Raw genomic sequence first — 20,469 nt, forward strand, 5'->3', positions numbered from 1 at the left:
GAGAGAGAAAAATAAAGGGAGAGGTGGTTAGAGAGATGTGAAAGGGAAGGGGTCTCAGCATTCCATCTCTGCATGGGAGTAACTCAAGCTGGCCCTGAAAGAATTTACTCCCTCTGTTCACATTCTGTAATTAAGGATTTATTTCACCTAGTATATACCAGATGAGCTTCCCTGGTGTCTCAGATAGTAAAGAATCTGCCTGCAATGCCAGACCTGGGTTTGATCCCTGGGTCTTGAAGATCTCCTGGAGAAGGAAATGGCTACCCACTCCAGTATTCTTGCCTGGAGAATTCTATGGACAGAGGAGCCTGGTGGACTACCTCCATGGGTTCCCAAAGAGTTGGACAAGACTGAGTGACTAACACATACATAGTAGGTATTCTAGTCTGCTCTGGTTTCACAGGGATGTGTGGAAATACAACGGAAGCACAAGATTCAGTCTTCTTGCCTACAGGTGGAAGTTGTTGGCGGTGGGAGTGGGCCAGGGGTGTTTCCTGGAATGTCAGCTGAAGAGTCATGCGCTGTTTCGTGTGTCACTTCTTTTGCACTGTAAGTTGTCACACTTCCAAAATTCAAGGCCATGATTCCCCAAGAAAATCCAGCCCAGCACCGGCCCCGAATCATTAGGGTATGAGCTCTGTGTTTTCCATTCTGTCCTCAGGATGAGCAGCCTCTCCCGGGGTAAAATTATCTGAAAGTGGTCCACACATGAGAATCAGACTTCCTGTTTCTGTGATCCCCATTTGTCTCAAGATGGCTAGCTCTTAATTTTTTGACATCTCACTGAAGCCGCTTGATATGATAGAAAGAGAATGTGAAGGTTTTGAACTCTGGCAGAAATGGGTTCAAGCCCCGCCTCTGCTTCTTGGCATGACCTTGGGCAAGTTATGTAACCTCCGGCAGCCTTCTGTTTTAATCTGTAAACAAGAAGGTAATAATATTTACCTCATCAAATGGCTGGAAGGAATAAAAATAACTTTGAAGATTAAAGATAATGTTGACACACAGTAACCTCAATAAACAGAAGCTACAAATTCCATGTATGTAGCATCTCACTGATTTGCCTGGTTTAAGACCATGAATGATACTGATAAATAAAAACCTTTTTATGTCCTTCTCCCTACTCATCATAGTAGGGATGTTATAGGGCACTTGTTTCAACATGCACTCTTTTTAACAGTTTTGAAATGATACTTCTGCCACAACCATGTCAAAAGGTAGAGAGCAGTGGGTGTCTCCCTGGAAGCACTTGGAGTTGAGTAGCTGTAAGTGGAAAATGTGGCACATGCCATGATGTAGTCATTCTTAGGTTGTTTTTAAAGTTACTGCAGATTCAGAGTCACACAATTTTTATGTGCCCAAAATACTTCATGGTCTTCGATCCAGTTATCCTATCCCTATTTCAAAACAACCCTGGTTTGAAGGAAGTCAGGTCAGCCTTGCTGCTCATCACTTCCTGACTCCTGGGAGCTGACAAAAGGAGGGACTGCCTTAGTTTTCCTTTGAGCAGCTTGTTCCTGTGTCACCCATGAGCAGGTCAGAGGAGCATTGTCTTTTGTAAAGGTTAAGAGCACACGCTGTGGAATCAGACCACCTGGGTTCCAACCGAAGCTGCCGTGTACGCCAGCTGTATGGCCATGGCAAGTCATTTGAACACTCCATGTCTCTGTTTCCTTATTTGCAAAATGGGATACTTCTAGTCCTCCCATCAAAAAGTACAGGCAGGAGCTTAGAATAATGCCAGCATCATCAGTAACATCATTGTGGCAGCCAGAAGCCTATGTACTGTGTCTGTTTGAATATATGGCAGCTGACTTTTAAGCTCTATGTTGCCCATTTACCAATCACAGATCATTAAGTGGGTACATCAGATAAAGAATAGATTTAGCTTTCTTTGTGTTACTATTCTGTATGAATTATATAGATAACTGTGTGTGCATGTAGGTATATTAGTGCTCCATTTGAAGAGCCATACTCTGTGCTTGACACTATGCTGAGAACTCTGCACCTATATTTTTTGTTTTTATTTTTTATTGTTAGCTGCACTGGGTCTTTGTTGAGGCTGTGGGCTTTCTCTAGTTGTGATATGTGGCCTTAGTTGCCCTCCCCCCACCCCCCACATAGGATCTTAGTTTCCTGACTAGGAATCAAACTCATGTCCTCTGCACTGGAAGGCAGATTCTTAACCACTGGACCACCGGGAAAGTCCTTATGTTTTTATTTAACCTGAAATAATCCTTTGAGAATTTTGAATACTTTCATAGCTGATTTTGCAAAGGATGCTAAGGCACAGTGAGAAAAGTAACTTACCCACAGAATTTGGACTCTAACGTTCAAACATTTAGTGTGTTTTTTAAAAAGATATATGTAACTGGCCTACTTATTTCAGTGACCATACGGGATGAAAAACCATTTAGTGTTCCTAGGCCTCAGATAAAGTCATATGTTTAAGAAAGTTTCTCTGTATAAAATGTTACATATTTGAAGTTATTAAGTGGAGAAAGTGTTAGTTGCTCAGTCTTGTCCAGCTCTTTGCAACCCCATGAACTATAGCCCACCAGACTCCTCTCTCCTTGGAATTTCCCAGGCAAGAATCCTGGAGTGGGTTGCCATTCCTTCTCCAGGGGATCTTCCCAACCCAGGTCTCCTGCATTGCAGGCAGATTCTGTACCATCTGAGCCACCAGGAAAGCCCAATGAGACAATAAAACTCCAAATACATATTTTAGAAAAGTGACTATTGTAAGTTGTATTGTCTTGAATATTAAAATTATCTTCCCTGGATAACTTGTTCCAAAGGTTTAGCAATGGGAATAACTTTTGCCTCTAACTGTATGTCGTTGTTTGCCTAAGGTCTAGTAGGTTGACATTTTCCTAGCATGTTGGATAAACTTAATACTTTCATTGCTACTGTGGGCCAAAGAAGCCAGCCTGCTCGAAGTGATTGTGATACCTGTTAAATCCAGCTATTCAGTGATGGGAAAATATTCCTCTAAGAAACCCTTGAAAACTTAAAAATACATAAAAAAAAAAAACAAAATATAAATGTTTTGGAGGATGCAGTGATGTTGGGTTTATTCCCAATGTGTGTTCCTAGGCTCTTAGCTTGCTCTTGGCTTTAAGATGGAAATACAGCTCCCTCTTTCATGGAAAACACTTCAAAATTGGAGTGCTAGTGACTGAGATCTGCCTGCTTTTGAGAGTTTTAGAGGGTTAACCCCTCTGGGCCTGATTTCCTCCTTATATATTTCTATGTTCCTCTCTGGAAGGAGAGTCAACTCAAAGATCCATCCTGGACTCCGAGGGGGTCCAGGAAACAACTCAGTGAGGCAGGATGCCCCACCAGGTCTCCTGGTGATTCCATATTATGTAAATTGAGTGGAAGCAGAGACCTACCTGCCTCTGTTGAAATGTTAATGAAGACAGGGAAAATTTCAAGTTTTGTCCTCCTGTTTCTATCCCCAGCAACTGACAGATTTGAAATTAGTTATTAAATTCATGGGGCTTCCCAGGTGGCGCTTGTGGTAAAGAACCCACCTGGCAATGCAGGAGACATAAGAGACACATGTTCGATCCCTGGGTTGGGAAGATCCCCTGTATTGGAGGGCACAGCAACCCATTCCGGTATTCTTGCCTGGAGAATCCCATGGCAGGTTATGGTCCATTGGGTCACATAGAGTCCAGTGTAACTGAAGCGACTTTAGCATGCGCATGGTGGCTAAGAAAACAGACCTTGGAGCCAAATTATTCTCACTTAAAATCCCCACTCCTCCACTTACTAACCAGTGGACAAATTAACCAAATTAGTGCATTAACCATGCCTCAGTTTCTACCCTTGTAAAGCAGATAATAATCATAAAGTGCTAACAAAGGAGCCTGGCAGAGAATTAGAGCTTTATAAGTATTTGCTGCTACTGTCACTACTGAGTAGTGTGAGCAGAAGGAAAAGTATATTTTGCAGCCTCCTGAATTTGGGGATGAGAGATGAGTACCTACAGTTGCCTGATACTCAACTTGAAAGAAAGAAAGGAATGATAGTCAATAGAAGTTAAGTATTCTGCTGAATTCCATTAGCTTCCCCCCTCTTTTTTTTTTCCTATGACACTTTTCTCATTTACTGATTCAAATACTTCTTCTGTCACATGAACTATCCTCTTAACCTTAGGCAAGTGGCTTAATTCTTCTAGGACTCAGTTTCCTCATCTGTGAAATGAACAGCATAGCAAACTCGGAAGGCTGTGAGTTTTAAACAAATGAATCCATGAAATGAATATGCAGCAGTGAACATTGTGCTCAGCATGGGATCAGCAGTTAATAAACCATAAGTGTGTTTCCACTATCATTGTGAGTGTTCATCTTAATTCCTATTCTGCCACTAAAAAGCAACAGTAACAGGAAGACCAAATCTAGAAGAAAGTTGCTTTAAGTGTCCATCATCGACAAAGTCCTATGGTGGCTTCCATGCGGTTCATCAGCTGTGACTTAAACCCTGAATGTGTTTGAGACTCAACTACCTGTGATGTGTCAGTGTTGAGATGATTTGAGTAGTACTGCTGTCTGCTTGTTGATTATGACTATAGATTTGCCAACTCTATGTGTAATTAAACCCAGTCAAGGCTCCAGGTATGTTGCTAGCCAGAGCTGATTTATTTAGATGTTTTGTTTTAAAATGAATGCCAGGGTAAAATGTGTTTCTTTTGTTCCACAAATGCCTTAAAAATCCAATCTCTGTGTCAGTGACAAGTATTGATATACTTTGTCAAACAAGAAATATCTTCAGCTTCTAGAACTGAAAATTCAATAATTTTCAGCAGACTTTCCTAAGATAATAATGTAATTTGTCTTTCACAGAATATTGAAGGCAAGCCTTGAAGGTGAGAGCAAAAAGCCCATTTATGCCTCAAATTAGAGAGATAATTTACAGAGGACAGCATTTATATTCATTTGAATTTAACAACCTGGAATGGCAAAGTTCACATTGGTGATTATTTCCACCCAAGATTTCATTGACAAAAAGGAATAATTATATGTTCTGCTTCAAAAATTAGACACACTTAATGTTGTATATGGCAGATTGGAGGCAGTTAAAACCCCAAGGAACCAAAATGTGTGAGGAATGAGGTATTCTGGTTAATTGAATTTTCTGATTGCTGTATTTAAGCAGATGATGGTTTTACAATTTTAGGTACATGGATCTTTCTAAAATGCTTGAGCCTAACTTCCTATCTTCCTGTAACTTGTGAAGAAGATCTGCAACTGAATCGGGACTTCACTAGGATTCTATCTATGAAAGTTTTATTGTAGTGGTGGTGATGGCTGACACTTTGCTTTATTTTGTGTTATTTTACTTAGAGCTTCTGTGTTTGTGGTTTTCTCTAATTTATGAGTATAATAGGGATATATGAAACTAGGATGATGAAAGTTTTCAGCTAGTTTGAATTCTTGAAGAAGTTCTTTGGATGTGGATCCGTTGAAGAGGAAAGGTAGAACAAGAAGTGGACAGTGTTTCTTGGCTCATCCCCTCCAAGAGGACCAGATCTGCAGGACAGGTGCAGATCAGTCCTGGCCAAATTGTGAAATCGGCAAACCTTCAAGTTCTCTACTTTTCCTCTTTGATTCCCTCTTCTGGGGTTCTTTGCTCCTTCCCACTTCTCTTGAACAGATGCTTTTCTTCAGTTTGAGGGGAAGAGCAGGGGGAAAAAAAGTATTTAACTAATTCATGATGGAGCAGAGGGGTTCCCTTCTGACTTCTGCAGCTTTAGATCCACAGAGGTTGGTTCATTTCACTTAAGAAATGTGCTCCTAAGTTAGTCCCCTGTCCATGAGAAGCATCTGTTAGCACCGTGGTAAAGTTGTCTTTAAGCCTGACCTGGAACTCCAGTGACTTTCCAAGGCACAGAGCTGGCCCTGAAATCACTATGCTGCCCACTGGCTTATTTTCTCTCCTCTAGTTCTCCCCATTCCTTGGGATCCCACATAAGCTCCAAGCTGAGTCACTGCTCTTGGAATGTCTTCATATTTTGCCTGGTTCATAACCAAGAACTGAAACCTAGTCAGGAGTTTTCAATTTGTTGTCCTCAGGCATCTTAAGATCTCATCAAAGATGCTGTACGTGGTGGCATGGAGAAATGGAATAACAACAAAGTTAGTAAATGATTAAGTGACAAAATGACAAATGTTTCAGGAAACCAGAATAGGAAGGAAGTGCCATTGGTTGGGGGTACGGAGCTTGAGTAAGGGCCTCTAGACCAGTCAGTGTGTTTAAAGAGGGCAAAAACATTCCAGGTCGTGGGGACAGACTGGGAAAAGAAAGGTCTGAGGGTGGAAATGCTCAGGAATCAGACCAAGGGGCATGGTTAGAGTTTAAAAAGAGAGAGAAAGAAAGAGACTTAGTATAATAGCTTGGCCATCCACCAGGCCCCTACAGCATACAGAACTAAATAAGCATGAGGAGAGAGCTTATGGTTTAAAATAACCCAGTATCCTCCTTAAGGTCACAGATCTATCCTCAGGAGCATTTAGTAGGTGGCCTGGACTTACCTGCTGGCTCAGATGGTAAAGAATCTGCCTGCAATGCAAGAGACCTGGGTTCAATCCCTGGATCAGGAAGATCTCCTTGAGAAAGAAATGGCTAGCCACTCAGTATTTTTGCCTGGAGAATCCCATGGACAGAGGACCTTGGCAGGCTACAGTCTATGAGGTCAAGAAGAGTTGGACATGACTGAGCAACTAACACCCTTGATAGTAAACATGGAGAAATAGTGTGTGATTATATTCAAATAAAACTTTCTTACCTGCTAGACTTTGTCATTCCTTTGCTCTAGTTCCCCCAGTACATAAGCACACTATCACCTTCAGAGAGTGACTTTCTGAAAATGACTTTATGGTGACCATCCTCTGCCTTGGAAGGTCAGCTTACTTCTCACATGAACAATCATGGAATCCCCAGCATGGTGATGAGCTTGCTGAAAGCAGGCATTGCTCTATTTCTTTCTGTCCTATAGAAAAAGATTTGAAGACCTATGGGGGATGGGATACAGCATATGAGGAAAAGCTAACTAAATTCAGAAAGTAGTAAATTAATTTTTATTTTCAGAAATGAAAATAGTTCTGAAGAAAAATGTCAAGAAAGGATTTTGGTACACTTTCTAAACATGGCTTAACTTTTGTTTGGTAATCTGTACTTGATGCTCATGTGCATGATATCTTTTCTCAAATAATCGCCTCATTCCAGCTCTTGACTCTTTGGAGAGAGAGGGCCCTGGTCTCCACTCTGTTGCTCTCCACCTTCCACCCCTACCCTGCCCTCAATGAACCAGGAATGTAGCTGAAAGTACCCAGGAAATGACAGGAACTCCTCAGCTGGGGCTCCCTCACTTATTCTGTAATTAAGTCTTGGAAAATGTGTTGGAGCAGAAGGGTTGCCATTAGTGGTATCCATTGGGTATCACAATATGAGGGGGGCTGATTCTGAGCGTAACATCAGGCCATTATTACATCAGGTAAAGAAATTCTAGAAGACAGAACTCAGGGCCTTAAGTGGCATCTGGAGGTTGAATCTGTTCTCCTTGGCAGTGCAATTATCTCAACTTGTTTCAGTCTGCTGAGAGGTTGCAGTAATATTTCACCTGGCGTTCCATCACATGAAAATGTTTTGATACCTGTTTGAATAGCATTGCTTTAATGTTAATAAATCCATAATGGTCACACAGGCAGGGGTGGCATATGAATCACTCTGGAAGGGATGCCCATTAATCAGCTCCTTGGGGCTCATTTCCTTATTCATTCCCTCCAAGGATATGACATCTATGAGAAAGGAGACTAGCCCCTTTGCAGGCATATAGCATCCATGTTCCAGAATCATTTTCCTCAATGATGATCAGATTCAGGCTATCTGCATAGATGAATGAAATATGACACATGGATAATCCAACATAATTCATAATTTTTTCAAGTTTTCTTTGCTGTGAAATACGCCCTGTATTCAAACACAGATGTAGCCACTAATTAGATGAATTTGCTTCATATAGAGTTAAAACTGTGTGGTGAAGACTTGATTTGTCCAGGAAGCTGCAAATTTTTACTGTTCATTTCTGATGTTCCTTTGGTACCAGTTCAAGATTTCTCTTTTTCAGCTTATTCTGGAATGGGCATGAGCAGAGTTTTTGAAGTCTTAAGGTCTCTTGGCTTCTAAGATACATAGAGGTTGTTGGGATATCAGCTGAATACCTGAGTGTTTGTGTCACAGTTATCAAGTTACTGTTGTCTCATTTTTTTTTAAATATATATCTTTCTTGAAGTACAGTTGATTTACAATATTTCAGGTGCACACCAAGGTGATCCAGTTATGCAAATACACATATATTATTTTTTAAATTATTTTCCATCATAGATTATTATAAGATATTAACTATAGTTCCCTGTAGTATATAGTAAACCTTTGTTTCTTGTTGCATATATATATTTTTTTAGTTTTAAATCTAGCATTCTATTCATACTAAGTCAAACAAGTGGAATACAAATATAATTTTTTTTAGTTAGGAAAAAATTCATAAGTTTTCTAACATATATATCTTATATATTTATATATATGTATGTATACAAAAACTTTTCTACTACACTTGAGAAAGAACATTAAAAAATGAAGATATGGAGAAACTGGAGAACATAAACTAAAAGAAATGGGAGCACTGAATATGAAATAGAAAAAGTGAAACAAAGTAGATAAAAGTAAAAGATCATCATATAATCCAGTTGTTTTTTTAACATGACTGCTCATTAGAAACATATCTGGAACTCTGGAGAAACAAAGCAATTCCTGAGCATTTGTATTTTTCAAAAAGATTTCAAGATAATTCTGATATGCATCTGGATTTTAAAAAGTGATTACAGGTTTTTCTATTAGATCCTAGTTTTGGTGATATCAGTTCAGTTCAGTTCAGTCACTCAGTAGTGTCTGACTCTTTAAGACCCCATAGACTGCAGTACGGCAGGCCTCCCTGTCTATCACCAACTCCCGGAATTTACTCAGACTCATGTCCATCATGTCGGTGATGCCATCCAACCATCTTATCCTCTGTCATCCCCTTCTCCTCCTGCCTTCAATCGTTCCCAGCATCAGGGTCTTTTCAAATGAGTCAGTTCTTTGAATCAGGTGGCCAAAGTATTGGAGTTTCAGCTTCAACATCAGTCCTTCCAATGAATATTCAGGACTGATTTCCTTTAGTATGGACTGATTGGATCTCCTTGCAGTCCAAGGGACTCTCAAGAGTCTTCTCCAACACCACACTTCAAAAGCATCAATTCTTCAGAGCTCAGCTTTCTTCACAGTCCAACTCTCACATCCATACATGACTACTGGAAAAACCATAGCCTTAACTAGACAGAACTTTGTTGGCAAAGTAATGTCTCTGCTTTTTAGCATGCTATCTAGGTTGGTCATAACTTCTCTCCTAAGGAGTAAGTCTCTTTTAATTTCATGGCTGCAGTCACCATCTGCAGTGATTTTGGAGCCCAAAAAAATAAAATCTGCCACTGTTTCTATAACTTCACTATATTCATTGATTAGCTCTAGTAATTTTCTGGTAGAATCTTTAGGGTTTTCTATGTAGAGGATCATGTCATCTGCAAACAGTGAGAGTTTTACTTCTTCTTTTCCTATCTGTATTCCTTTTATTTCTTTTTCAGCTCTGATTGCTGTGGTCAAAACTTCCAAAACTATGTTGAATAGCAGTGGTGAAAGTGGGCATCCTTGCCTCGTTCCTGACTTTAGGGGAAATGCTTTCAATTTTTCACCATTGAGGATAATGTTTGCTGTGGGTTTGTCATATATAGCTTTTATTATGTTGAGGTATGTTCTTTCTATTCCTGCTTTCTGGAGGGATATTATCATAAATGGATGTTGAATTTTGTCAAAGGCTTTTTCTGCATCTATTGAGATAATCATATGGTTTTTATCTTTCAATTTGTTAATGTGGTGTATTACATTGATTGATTTGCAGATGTTAAAGAAACCTTGCATTCTGGGATAAAGCCCACTTGGTCATGATGTATGATCTTTTTAATATGATGTTGGATTCTGTTTGCTAGAATTTTATTAAGGATTTTTGCATCTATGTTCATCAGTGGTATTGGCCTGTAGTTTTCTTTTTTTGTGGCATCTTTGTCAGGTTTTAGAATTAGGGTGATGGTGGCCTCATAGAATGAGTTTGGAAGTTTACCATCTTCTGCAATTTTCTGGAAGAGTTTGAGTAGGATAGGTGTTAACTCTTCTCTAAATTTTTGGTAGAATTCCACTGGGAAGCCATCTGGTCCTGGGCTTTTGTTTGCTGGAAGATTTCTGATTACAGTTTCGATTTCTGTGCTTGTGATGGGTCTGTTAAGATCTTCTATTTCTTCCTGGTTCAGTTTTGGAAAGTTATACTTTTCTAAGAATTTGTCCATTTCTTCCAAGTTGTCCATTTTATTGTTTGCCTCCATTCTTTTCCCAAGATCCTGGATCACCTTCGCTATCATTATTTTGAATTCTTTTTCTGGAAGGTTGCCTATCTCTACTTCATTTCATTGTATTTCTAGGGTTTTATCTTGTCCCTTTATCTGGGACAAAACTTTCTGCTTTTTTCATTGTGATTAACTTTCTGTAATATGGTTTTGTGTTTTTGTTTTTTTTATTAATTGCTGTGAGACTGTGCTTCTTCTGTCTGCCTTCTGATGGATGAGACTAAAAGGCCTCATCTTCTTGATGAGGGAACTGATGAGGGGAAAAACTGGGTCTTGCTCTGGTGGGCAGGGCCTTTCTCAGTAAAGCTTTAATCCAATTATCTGCTGATGAGTGGGGTTAAACTCCCGTTATGGTAGTTGTTTGCCCTGGGGTGACCCAGCCCTGGAGTCTACTGGCTCTATGGTAGGATTAATGGCAACTCCAAGAAGGTTTATGTCAAGGGGGACCTTCTAGTGCCCCCATCCCTGCGGTGAGCCCCTGCTGACCCACACCTCCACAGGAGGCCCTCCAACACTAGCAGGTAGTATTGATTCAGTCTCCTGTAGGGTCACTGCTCCTCTCTTCTGGGTCTTGGTGCATGCAAAATTTTGTTTGTGCCCTCCAAGACTGGAGTCTCTGTTTTCCTCAGTCCTCTGGAATGTGTATAATCAAATCCTGCTGACCCTCAAGGCCAGATTTCCTGGGGATTCCCAGTCCCTCTGGTGGGTGCCTGGGCTGGCAAGTCTGGCATGGAGCTCAGGACCTTCACAACAGTGGGAGAACTTCTTTGGTATTATTGTTCTCCAGTTTGTGGGTCACCCACCATTGAGTATGGGATTTGATTTTATCGTGATTTTGCCTCACCTACTGTCTTGCTGTGGCTTCTTCTTTGTCTTTGAATGTGGAATATCTTATTTTGGTGGGTTCCAGTGTCCTCCTGTTGATGGTTGTTCAACAGCTAGTTGCAATTTTGGTGTTCTCACAGGAGGAGATGAGTGCACATCATTCTACTCTGCCATCTTACTATTGTCTCTTAATAAGCCTTACAATATTATTTGCATAAGTCAGAAGAATTTGCTATATATTGAGCTCCCACTAGCTTATTAATATGTGAGCACCACATAAAATTATTTTTGTAAATGTGTCCTTCAAACATGAGACAGATTATATTATTGGACACAGAGCATAAACAGCATCCTACTGAGTTTGTCCTTTATGCAAATTGATGGTTGATATTTGGCCTTTTCGCTGAGAGGAATTACCTTCACCACGACTAAATGAGAAAACTCAACAAAATGCAGATTTGAAGTCTGTGAGAAGTCTTGTACCTGCCTTGTGGTCTGATGATGAAGCAGAACAAGGAAGGTGGAGGTTATCATCAACTAGGATTCTTGGCTCTCTTCACAAATGTCAAATCAAATGGAGGTTTTTCTGTTGTTTTTTTAAGCTTGTTTGACCTTTATCAGAAAGCAACACTGGCCAGAAGATAAATCATTTGGAGTCACTCTAGAACACTTATATAAAGGAGAGATTTTATTCACTTAGCCTGGACTTTGCTTGTGTGTGTGCTCCGTTGCTTCAATTGTGTCCGACTCTTTTCAACTCTATGGACCATAGCCCTTCAGGCTCCACTGTCCGTGAGATTCTCCAGGCAGGAATATTAGAATGGGTTGCTATGCCCTCCTCCAGGAGATCTTCCAGACCCAAGGATGGAACCCACATCTCCTGCGTCTCCTGCATTGCAGGCAGATTCTTTACTGCTGAGTCACTCAGCAAGGACTTCAACCCTTATTAAAAATACTTGAAGATTGCTATGGTTCTAAGTTCTCTATTCTCTCTACAAATACTATGTGGCACCTACAGTGCTGTGTGCACCAGGCCTTGAGACATGGTGGTGATTATAGAAATGCTGCAGAGAACTTGCTGCCCTGAGGAGCTGAGAGCAATATGCAGCCTGCTTAGAAACCTTCCAAGAAGGGCTGCCATGTGGCCTGCCATGTCCATGAGTGCTACACAGCTCAGTGTGGGGAGAGTCATGCTCAGCTGAGTGATTCTGAGATGATAGACAGGTGGCGTGGAGCTACTCCCTGGTTGGTGGAAAGGAAGGACAGACATGATGGGGGTCAGAGTAAGAAGTGACTCAAATGCATCCAGCAGTTTTTAACCCCATATTTCTCCTTTACCTCTCTTGGGGGGGGGGTGAAAGTTGCTCAGTCATGTTCAACTCTTTGCAACCCCATGGACTACAGCTCGCCAGGCTCCTCTGTCCATGAAATTCTCCAGTCAAAAATACTTACATGGGTAGCCATTCCCTTCTCCAGAGGATCTTCCCAGTCCAGGGATCGAACCTGGGTCTCCTGCGTTGCTGGCAGATTCCTTACTGTCTGAGATATTACCTGTCCATGATGATTTCCAGTTCATCACCATTTCTTCCCCCACTGGGCCTCTTGAGAAAGCCCCCCTTTGGTACCTCATTGTTATCACCTGGTCCAAGACCTTCTTGCCTCTTGACGCAATTGCTACAAAATCATCATTGATTCTCCAGCTGAACTATTTACTACCAAACCATGTTTCTCAAAACACCTTTTCCACCATGTCTATTTCTGCTAAGAAAGCAAAAGCAAACAAACACAAAGCAAACCCTACAGGCCTTTCCTGATCCTCTAGGGTCTGGCACAAACTCTGGAGCCTGATGTGCCTTTCAACCAGGCACTCCAGCTGGGGTTTGCTTCTCTTGAAGTCCTTGATGATTTTTTTTTGATGCAGATTTTTTTTATTTGCCACTTTTCTGTATTCTCAATTTCCCTTTTTGAAAATAGAATTCTCTCATCCTCACCCCAGGGCAGTGACTATTTTTGGCAAAAGCCGTCCAGAAGCCATTGCCTCTCAACTCTTCCCAGCTCTGCTTAACTCTCTCCTCTGCCCTGGTTATAAAGCAGGTACCATGGATGTCGCCTCATTCCTGTCTCATGTACACCACTTTGTGCACTCTTATCCACGGAGGATTAAGGATCACTGAAAGCAGTGACTAATCCATGGCTGGCACTAGTTAGGCGCCTGCCTGGTGTGTGGCTGTGACCAACATAGAGAACTGAGCCTGAGAACTGGTGCTCTCCTCTTGCTTTAATGAGAGCAGGGCTGAGAATAGACAACACTGTGGGTGATGCATAGTTAATCAAGACTTTGGGTGAACACTATATTCCCAATTAAATATGATTTAATTCTGCTTATAGTGGCAGAAAAAGATTCTTACAGTTCTTTTGTCTGATTACATCACTTGCTACATTAAGTTCATTAGGAATATTAGGCAATGAATAAAGGCCAAAGGAAATGAACCATTTTTAATGAATGAAGAATAGTATGGAGGCCATTTACTAGCCAAGATGAATAGTAGCAATAAACTGGAGATTCATTTCTTTGACACTCTGTTTAAATGCGTGCCTGTTGCCTCTTCCATTCAGAAGCGTAGATTGAGCAGGCAGTAAAATTTACAATCTTATTTGGAACAACTTTTTTTTTTTTTTTTAGGAAATGCTATAGCTGAAATAGCTGAAAAGGCTTAAATGATAGACTGTGGATAACGTCTTGAGAGCTAGGTCCTCTTATCTAGTTGGGATGAGGGGAATATTTCATGCATTTTTCTGTTTCATTTAGATAACTAGGTGGCTTCGCTCCTAACTGGAAGGTGCTCATTCCAAGCCATCTACCTTTCAGAAACACGTGCAAAGCCTTTGCCCCAGTCTTTTCTTGGAGCCAGACTCCTGCAGCCAAAGGCTTTTTCAGAGATTTGTGACTCTGGAAAGGAAAATCTTTCCAAAGTTTAAAATTGTGCAAAATTTCCAAAGAGGTAGCTGCTGCACTTTTGGAGGGATTTTAATCGAACCAAAAAATAAAAGCAAAGCCATCATATCTTTCCATCACTGCCTAACACTTTTAAAAGTATGTATTAAAATTCATATCATTTGGATATTCATGCCTATGGCCTTCAAACCTTTTTTTTAATCCACTACCCTCTCCAACCCCCAGGAGAAACCATGGTGCAGATAGCAATTAAGAGACAGCTGGTTTCTTCCACAGAATGGGCTTTTTTTTTAAAAGTGCCTTTTCAAACCCTCTGCTTGTAGGGAGTTGTGCTCCTTGGCATTTGCGCCTTCTCCATAGGATATCCACTCCCTAGGACCTTAGTGATTAAAGGCTGTACCAGAATTTGTTGTTGATAGCTTTCAGCTATCAAAAGTCAATTTATTTCTACTTTATATGTTAAAAAAAAAAAAGACAAAAAATATGAAGGACATTTGAGTCTTCAGCAGAACTCAAGAGACTGAGGCCAAGTGAAAAAGGTGGTCTCTGTCACACCCACCAATTCTGCCTGGGGATTCTCTCTCAAACTTGTCCTTTCTCCACATCATCCCAGTACGGGCCCAAGATATCCTTACCTGTCTCATTAAAGACCCGAGATATACTTTTTCAAGAACCATCCCTACCCATGTACCACTGCAGGCAGCCTCTTATGTTCCAGGATCTCACCACCAGAGTTATTTCCTAACAAATCCAGGGGCATCAATCCTAAGCTAAAGTTTCAGAATCGAGTACTTTCCCTTTGCAGGAAGGATGGAGTACATGATCCTTCCATCATTTGTCTTGGCCTTTCATGATTGGGAGATGTGTCTGAGTAGTACGAGAAGACTAATAGAGAAAAAAGGAAGGGAACTAACTTGACTGTGCTTGATTCCTTTATGTTGCTATTGTTTAATCACAATGGACTCTTTTGTGACTGGCTGGACTGCGGCCCACCGCTTCTTATCCATAGGATTTTCCAGGCAAGAATACTGGATTGGGTTGCCATTTCCTTCTCCAGGGGATCTTCCCAACCCAAGGATTAAACTCGAGTCTCCTGCATTGGCAGGCGGATTTTACACCCATGAGCCACCAGAGAAGCCCTGATTCTTTTATATACATTATTCTATTTAATACTGTAAGCAAACCATTTAAGGAGGCATTATTTATCTATCCATCCATCCATTCATCCAGCTATCCATGCATTTTGTACTCACTTATTCTTTCAACAAATCCGTACTGCACCTGCTACTGTTGCTACACTTTTACATGCCCAGCACAGTTCAGGTTCAAAGCCCTAGCTTTCATATAGCTTACCTCCTAATGAGAGAGAAGGGAATTAAGCAAATCTTATTATCTGCATTTGACCATTTAAGTCTCCCATGAGTGCAGGGACCATGGGACGTTTGTAGTTATGCATGACCTGCTCACATTGTGCTTCTAAAAATTTAACTCAGTAGAGCATCTAGAATAGAATGATATGGAAGAGTCAAGGGAAGGAGACCTGTTAGGAGAACACTGCAACAATCTAGGTAAGAAGTACTGTGGGCCTGGAGAAAGCCAAGGTGGTGGAAATTATGAGGAAAGATGGCTATTAGAGGGGCTTCCTTGGTGGCTCAATGATAAAGAATCTGCTGCCAAACAAGAGACATGGGTTTGATCCCTAGATCAGAAAGATCCCCTGGAGAAGGAAATGGCAACCCACTCCAGTATTCTTGCCCGAGTAATCCCATGGACAGAGGAGTCTGGCGGGCTACAGTCCATGGGGTTGCAAAGAGTCGGACACAACTTAGTGACCAAATCAATAACAGCAACAGCGATATTAGAACATTTACTGATGAAGAATCTTTGGTTCTTGGCCATTAAAGTCACATGGAGAGCAAAGTTGGAGAAGACTCAAAAATGACTCTGCATTTCTAAATTTAGAGAATTGAGTGTCTGGAGTTCCCTCTAAGAACATATTTTAGAGAATGGTGGGAAATGAAAAGGGATGATTTCTCTGCTGTCATATTGACTTACAAACATCACATAATTAGAGAGACATAGCTATACCATGGCACACTGCTCTGTGGCATTGTTTGAAGGCATTAAATGAGTATTTGCAGTTTCTGAAAATACAAAGAAAACCTTTGATGCAAAGGTGAATTAATATCTGCTGGAGGGTGGTAGGAGATGATGAAAAACAAATGAGCAAACAAAACCACAATCACTGCAAAAACCTAGAATTAATGGAGCTCACCCTTTTAATATTTAGGGACAGCATTTTTAAAAACTCTTTCTCTTTACAATTCTGATCGTTTTTGCCTTATTTTAATATTTGGCATCCACTGCCAGCCACTTTGCCCAATTAACATTGCCTCCAAATTGATAATTATTATATTTCCTGTGGGGGGTGGAATAAAAATATAAGACTCTTTCCCAAAGTCTCAGGGTCATACATGCATGGGGGAGAGGACTTATTGGTGACCTTGAATTATGACACCACCCTTATGGCAGAAAGCAAAGAAGAACTAAAGAGCCTCTTGATGAAAGTGAAAGAGGAGAGTGAAAAAGTTGGCTTAAAACTCAACATTCAGAAAACTAAGATCATGGCATCCGGTCCCATCACTTCATGGCAAATAGATGGAGAAACAATGGAAACAGTGAGAAACTTTATTTTGGGGGGCTCCCAAATCACTGCAGATGGTGACTGCAGCCATGAAATTAAAAGACACTTGGATCCTTGGAAGAAACATTATGACCAACCTAGACAGCATATTAAAAAGCAGAGACATTATTTTGCCAACAAAGGTCCATCTAGTCAAAACTATGTTTTTTTCCAGTAGTCATGTATGAATGTGAGAGTTGCACTATAAAGAAAGCTAAGCACCAAGGAATTGATGCTTTTGAACTGTGGTGTTGGAGAGGACTCTTGAAAGTCCCTTGGACTACAAGGAGATCCAACCTATCAATCCTAAGGAAATTAGTCCTGAATATTCATTGGAAGGATTGATGTTGAAGCTGAAAACTCCAATACTTTGGCCACCTGATGTGAAGAACTGACTCATTTGAAAAGATCCTGATGCCAGGAAAGATTGAAGGCAGGAGGAAAAGGGGACGACAGAGGATGAGATGGTTGGATGGCATCACCGATATGATGGACATGAGTTTGAGTAGGCTCTGGGAGTTGGTGATGGACAGGGAGACCTGGTGTGCTGCAGTCCATGGGGTCACAAAGAGTCGGACACGACTGAGTGACTGAACTGAACTGAATTCTCCAAGAAAGGGAGAAATGCTCATTCTAAGTTGCACTGAGTCAAGAGGGACTCTGCTGGGCTGCACCTCCCTTCTTACCAAGGGCATTTGTAGCGAATTTTTGAAAGAAAAGTGAGTAGAGGTTGAAGGACTAGGGGTGTGTGTCTTGGGGAGTGTGTGTCTAGGACTTGGGGAGTTGATGAGTCAGTGGCTGACATAGGTATCTGCCAAATGAAGTTTCCACTTTTACCCCAAATGCTCCCATCCAAGTGTAAACAGCTGTCATCCAACTCCTGATAGATGCCTCCAACTAGCAAGGGAGCAACATTTGCAGAGAAGACCTAAATCCACTATTCCAGAAAACTGTAGACAAACCACTTCCTTTACACTTGGCCTGAGTTCCTTGTTTTGGTGTAGGGTTTTTTTTTTCCCATTTACACAGCTTCTTTTTGTGTATATGTTTATATATGTTTAAGATTTAGACAATCAATAATTGATAGTGATTTCTCTCCAGAGTCTGTATCACACAGTAGAACTCTGCATTAGTCATTACTACTCCTGTAGTCCGTCAAGTGTGCAGTGAAGATTTCCTAAATGAAATATCCCTCTAAGGTTATGGCCAAACTCAGAATTGTGTTTCTTTCCTCTGTCTCCCCTTAGATCATAATGCTCAAGTTTATCATTCTATTATTTTCCTTTGAAGGTTGCTATGAATTAAGTGTATGGCCAACAACATTGAACATTTGTCTAAATGTTAGAGTGTAAAAAATGGCATTTCATAATCTAGTTTGATCCTGAACAAATCTTTGTGATATATACATATATCTCAAAGATACGTATATACACTTTGCTTCTTCACATTTTATGGAAGAAATAGGACTTGTCATTTAGGTGATTTTTTCTCCTGGAAATCAGGCTAGTCATCAGCAGAGACAAAAATGAAAGCCCAGGGCTGTGGTGGCTTCAACTGCCCCAGGGTACTTTCTAGGTTATGATAAAGGGAGAGAGGTGAATGAGATCAACTGTTCATAGACTGAGTTGTGTGGGTCGTTGATGTTAAGGGAAAATACCTTGCAGATGAAGGATGGGGAAAAAACCTATTAGATGCAGTCTGAGCATCCTCCTCCCCTGTAACAGCAGGGCAGGCTCTGAGGTCGTCTCTTTTATATATTGTGATTCCATGTACAATTTTCATGTACAATTCAACCCTGAATATTCATTGGAAGGACTGATGCTGAAGCTGAAGTGCTAATAATTTGGTCACCTGATGCGAAGAGCTGACTCACTGAGAAAGACCCCGAGGCTGAGAAAAGTTTAAGAGCAGGAGGAGAAGGGAGTGACAGAGGATCAGATGGTTGGGTGGCATCACTGACTCAGTGCACATGAGTTTGAGCAAACATTGGGAGCTAGTGAAGGACAGGGAAGCCTTGTGCACTGAACTCCATGGGGTCGCAAAGAGTTAAACGTGACTTAGTGACTGAACAACAACAGCAACTAATATACAATTTCATTTGAAAAAAATCTGAAATGTACTATTATATCTCTCAAACAGTTTATAAAGCACTACACTGTGTTTTGGGATACTGTTCACTTGTGACCTTCTAAAGCTTTGGCATCAGATTCTGCTTCATTAAATAACTCAGTATTTATTCATTTGGGAAAGCATCTCTCTTTACTTCTAAGCTATTGGCCCTGCACAGAAATGTTAAGGCTTTAAATGACATTGATTTTTATTTTAAATGTGCTTGGTGACCATCCTAAACCATTCCAAGAGGACTCACAGTTCAGACAGACTTTGTAATGCTGTTTTGGGGAAGTTCATGGGTTGAGCCTTGATATTGGAGATGGTCCCACATAGGTTCATTTCTTTAATCTAGTGAGAATGCTCTTCAGCGCCACCTTTTAATCCCTAAGCATTGGTTTGAGGTGTAAGTGTTACAGGGAACACTTCTACACTAGGAGGAAAGTGGAGACAACCCAAGCAGTAGTTTTGATTTCACTAAAGCCCATGGCCCAAGTTAAGGGAGACTTTGGCTTAGTCAAATCCCAGGGAAATTCCATCAAAATGAGTTTGGCCAAGTGGAAAATGGATGCTCTGAATCACTGTCTACAGCATTCCCCTGACCGCTAGATCAAACATGTACATCATTACTCTTCGTGAAATCCTGGGAGGTAATTTAACAGAAGCACTTAATTCTGAACCTCAAACTGTGCAGTGAAAAGGGAGTGGTGGGGGGAGAGCAAGGAAAGGGGGGGTGAAAGGGAATTCTATTGTGGACTTAGTAGATTTAGTGGAGAGAGTTCTACACTGAGAACAGGGAAATCTGGATTCTCGCCCAAATGCTGAGACCAGTGAGCTGTGTAGTAGTGTTAAGTCACTCAGTCATGACCAACTCTTTGTGAGCACATGAACTGTAGCCTGCCAGGCTCCTCTGTCTATGGAATTCTCCAGGCAAGAATACTGGAGTGAGTGGCCATTCCCTTCTCCAGGGGATCTTCCCAACCCAGGGATCAAACCCAGGTCTCCTGCATTGCAGGCAACTTCTTTACTGTCTGAGCCACCAGGGAAGCCCCTGTGCCATTTCCATTTAATCACAGCTCTGCTTCTTGATGCCCTGATCTGTCCAGTGTATACTGCTGGCCTCACTCTCTGAGTAGCTGAGCCTACCCCCTTGTCATGATGCAGCTCTACCTATAGGACGAGTTCCGGCTCCTAAGACCAGGGCATACCCCCAATTTGGCTTCTTCTCCCTTCACTGCTATATCTAACTGCTCAGGAAGAAGTGCCCCTCCTGCCTAAATTGAATATTTTTACATACACTGAAATGCTAGTCCCCACGTGGCAAAGTTTCTCTCATCCACAGTATTTGCACATTTGCTAAACGTTTTTTATTTACTCAAGCTAAGTGGTGAAACATT

General features: G+C 41.1%; 1 protein-coding gene and 2 long non-coding RNA genes across 6 annotated transcripts in view; 1 reads left to right on the forward strand and 2 right to left on the reverse strand.

Annotated features, from left to right (window-relative positions):
• The window catches only part of CTNNA2 (catenin alpha 2), a 1,291,223-nt gene that overhangs the window by 572,032 nt on the left and 698,722 nt on the right, over nt 1–20,469 (forward strand). The window lies entirely within an intron of this gene.
• LOC145547318 (uncharacterized) lies at nt 1,739–3,570 on the reverse strand. The gene is made up of 2 exons (XR_014083729.1): nt 2,672–3,570; nt 1,739–2,189 (listed from the first exon to the last, which is right to left on the reverse strand). It is a non-coding gene; the product is annotated as an uncharacterized LOC145547318 (long non-coding RNA).
• LOC145547320 (uncharacterized) lies at nt 4,113–7,428 on the reverse strand. Its single transcript, XR_014083731.1, has 4 exons — nt 7,337–7,428; nt 6,794–6,997; nt 6,540–6,692; nt 4,113–6,105 (listed from the first exon to the last, which is right to left on the reverse strand). It is a non-coding gene; the product is annotated as an uncharacterized LOC145547320 (long non-coding RNA).

The sequence above is a fragment of the Giraffa tippelskirchi genome, chromosome 4 (genome assembly GCF_054371585.1).
Source record: "Giraffa tippelskirchi isolate mGirTip1 chromosome 4, T2T-mGirTip1v1.2.pri, whole genome shotgun sequence".
Lineage (NCBI taxonomy): Eukaryota > Metazoa > Chordata > Mammalia > Artiodactyla > Giraffidae > Giraffa > Giraffa tippelskirchi.